The sequence below is a fragment of the Manis pentadactyla genome, chromosome 2, assembly GCF_030020395.1.
Source record: "Manis pentadactyla isolate mManPen7 chromosome 2, mManPen7.hap1, whole genome shotgun sequence".
Classification (NCBI taxonomy): domain Eukaryota; kingdom Metazoa; phylum Chordata; class Mammalia; order Pholidota; family Manidae; genus Manis; species Manis pentadactyla.
The window spans coordinates 156035964-156039199 of NC_080020.1; positions in this window are offsets into that span (position 1 = coordinate 156035964).

Here is a 3236-nt window from a genome sequence, read left to right on the forward strand (position 1 = left end):
CTAAGAAGAAAGGCAGCCTGGCCAAGGTCAAGTGGGGCTTGCCCCTTGCTCTGTGACCCTGTAGTCTTTTGTGTGATGTTCACCTTCCTGACCATACTCTACCTTCTGCAGGGTGTCCCTACCCCCACCCCACCATCGGCCTGTCTGTTTCCCGGTTGTACCCTCAGCTCCTAACCAAGAACCCAGCCCATGGTAGGTGCTCAATAAGTGTTTGCGCAATGCCAACTTTGTGCTGACTGCCTGAGGAAGTAGAGATGGGTCGTCTTTATTTCATAGCAGAGTTCCAGACGGTGCTCTGAGCCACTTGCTGATGGCCTAGGTGGTTCATACTTACAAGAAGCCCAGGACCATAGTTTGGTTTCCAGCAGGAAATAAGAAAACCACCTCAGACAATAACACCTTACAGTCTCCTGTCTTCCTAGCAGCCTCGTCGGTGTGAATGTGGGGGTCTGTCTGGGTGGATCTGGGGCTTCTCTCAAAATAATAACATGGCCTAGGATGGCTATGTACAAAGTAGAAACTAGACAGTGGGGAATGCTATGCCAGCCTGAGGGTGAAGACGTCACCTCCAGCTTGTGTGAGGAGAGGGAACTGGGAAGGAGGAGAAGAGACTGGGGAGAGGGATGTGTTCAGGGAAGAGTTGTGGACAGGAATTGCCTACAAAAGGTGTGATTTGCTTTTGAGGCCTATAGAATGACTCCTGCTTTACTGATGTGGTGGTGGAGGCTCAGAAATGTTAGCAGCTTCCCAGGTCCATGGAGTGGGTGAGTGGTGGAGCTCAGCCTTGAACCTGAGTCCTGCTGTGCCTGTACAGCTGCAAGTGCGTGTCAGACAGCTTCCAGGATGGGCATTGCAAATCAAATGCCATGCTCTGTGCAGACCATCAGCAGCCCCCCAGAGCCAGGCTCAGTGGTCCCGTCAAGCATGACACTGGGCACTTGTTCCTGAGGCACCTCTGCTCGGTGGACAGGGCTCTGGACCTTCCCTCTCTGACTGGGAACATGAGTTAGAGGTCATCATCCCCACTTATGATGGGAAGCTGGATGAAGGCCAAGTTCCGTGAGCTCCCCTGGGCCAGCACTTACCTCGAGGGACTATTTTTGTCCCAGTCACCCACAGTACCAGATTTCACCCATGGCACGAAGCAGTGAGGGCACCTGCTGGGCAGATGGATTAATGGGAGTCACAGGAGGGTGGAAGGGAGCCAGCGTAGCTGAAGGCCTACTACATGCCAGCATATATGAGGGCCTACTATGTGCCTAGCACTGCCATGGTCATTTTGCCCACATGACCTCAATTTAACCCCACAGAGCCTTTCCAGTAGGTGTCACCCCACCGTACAGGTTCAGGGTGGAGAGGGGATGTGTCCAGACCTCATGAAAGGCGCTGGGCCTCTTGACTCTGGAAGGCAGGCATCCCCACTGCCTCTGTGCCTACTGCATAACGTCCACATACTTGAAAACTAGAGGTGGTGGGTGCTCACCAGAGAGCTGGCCTGTGATGGACCGATGGGCACCTGAGTCCCGCTGCCTCCAGTGACAATGAGCTACTGTGCGTGATCTTTCCCCTTGTTCCCAGTCTCCTCTGGGCTCCTGTTTCCTAGTGCCAGGGAGCCTCAGCACTCCCCCCGCACCTGAGAGTCATCACCAGGCTCTGAGGTTGCCAGCACCAAGCAAACGCTGGCATTGCCTGGGTGTCATGGGGACAGGGACAGAGGGTGGTGGGACTGTAAGGAGGGAAGACAGAGTCCCTGCTCCCTATGTGAGTTCCACCCAAAAGGGACATTGAAGTCACAGTCTGTAGACACCTGGCCCGGACGCTTGTTCTCACTGCAGGCCAAATGCTGAGGTAGCTCAGGGGCCAGTAGTTCTCAACTACACTGGGCTGGGGCAACTCCCATTTCTGAGCACTTTTCCAATGCACTGAAGATTTAACAGTGAACTGAGTGGAGGCCCCTGCGCTCCAGCCTCCCATCAGTGCCAGTTCAGTAGGAGCTGCACACCAGGGACAGAGTGTTATTAGGGCAACCATGATCTACCATTTGGAGGCTTATCATGGGGCTCAGGAGGCAGAGCTCAAACACCCTTATAGTCAAGTGTGTGATGAGGTTGGGTGCTGGAAGGAGAGTGTAGGGAACCCCAAGGAGAGCATCTACCAGCCCAGCCGGGCTTGGCCTCCGGATGGCAGCTTGCAGGAAGAAGTGACCCCTGAGTGAGTGGTTAACTAGGAGGTGAGGAAGAAAGAGGCTTCCCTACAGAGGAAGAGCAGGCGCCAGCCCCTGGCCATATCCTGGGAGAGTGTCAGGTTCTGCTCTGCGCCTTACGAGGGCTGCAATTATACATAAGGAAATCCATAATGAAAGTCAGAGGCACAGGGGCAGGGGCGGGAGGTAGACCGTGAACAACTGTAGGAATCCAGCCTTTAAAGGAAATGGGCAGACAAGCCAGTTCTGGAAGAGCTGTGGCAGAGGACTGATGCTGCTGGAGGTCTGCTGAGGGGGTCTGAGCAGACGGGAGCTAGCAGGGGTGAGCCAAGCCAAGGAAGCAGTGTGGGTGAGCCCTGGAGGCCCAAGAGCACGTGCTCTCTGTGGGGAGCAGGGTCAGAGCTGGTAAGGCAAGAGCAGGCTGGGCCCAGGAGGAAAGAGGCAAACTGCAAAGGGCAGACAGCCTACACCAAGCTTAGTCGTCTCCCCCTGTCCTGCCCGGAGACTAATCAGGTTCGTTCTTTCCTCAAGAGAGGGGCTGGACCCTGCACCTCTACAGGAGAGCTCACGACCTACCCAGCAAGCTGCACGGGGAATTTGGCCCAAGCTGCCTGAAACAGCAGGAAAAAACATGAGATGCGCAGAGCAGGGCTGGGCCAGTGGGTCCTTGGAATGCAGTCTCAGCAGGTTTGGGGCCAGGCTGGGCTGCTCCCACGCTAAGTGCTTTCCTTTGAGGTGACTCACGACGCCCCTCTCGGACAGCCTTTGCCACACCGCGTGTTTTTTAGACTCCGAAGCACTTGCTGACTAAATACCAGAATTTAGCAGACACTTCCTGGAACAACTGTGGTCCCCAGGCCTTTCACTCTCAAACTCTTACCCCCACTTGGGGCTCCCTCCAAAGCCTCCCCATGGAACTGGCCCACTGTGGATGATCAGGAACCCACCTTTTGGAGAAACCACTTGCCCTCCAGTTACTGAGAGAATAAGGAGAACTTTTCGCCTCCCACCTACTGTGCCAGTGGGCCCTGTC